Below are 409 nucleotides of genomic sequence, written 5' to 3' on the forward strand. Positions count from 1 at the left end.
GCCCCTCAGTTAAGATGGCACATATAAGTCAAGAAATGGTCGAAATCTTAGTGCAGACAATTTTGAGGAATAGAATTACAAAAGCTTGAGGAATAGATCTGGCCCCTCTGTTAACTTAGTGGTTTGCTATTTTGCCTACAATTACAAAAGCTTGAATCCAAAACATAACATATTTAGGTGTGTAGGTCATTTAAAGAAATAAATTGAAAAACATGGAAATTTTAATCATTTTTTAAAAGGAATTATATGACTACTTTAAAACAAGTGTAGTTTAAATATTAATTGAATTAATGAGTATTATGTGTATGTATATATACATATACATACATACATACATATATACACACACACACACACATATATATGTATATATATATGTATATATATGTATATATATATGTATATATAT

The sequence above is a fragment of the Phalaenopsis equestris genome, unplaced genomic scaffold (genome assembly GCF_001263595.1).
Source record: "Phalaenopsis equestris unplaced genomic scaffold, ASM126359v1 Scaffold000002, whole genome shotgun sequence".
NCBI lineage: Eukaryota > Viridiplantae > Streptophyta > Magnoliopsida > Asparagales > Orchidaceae > Phalaenopsis > Phalaenopsis equestris.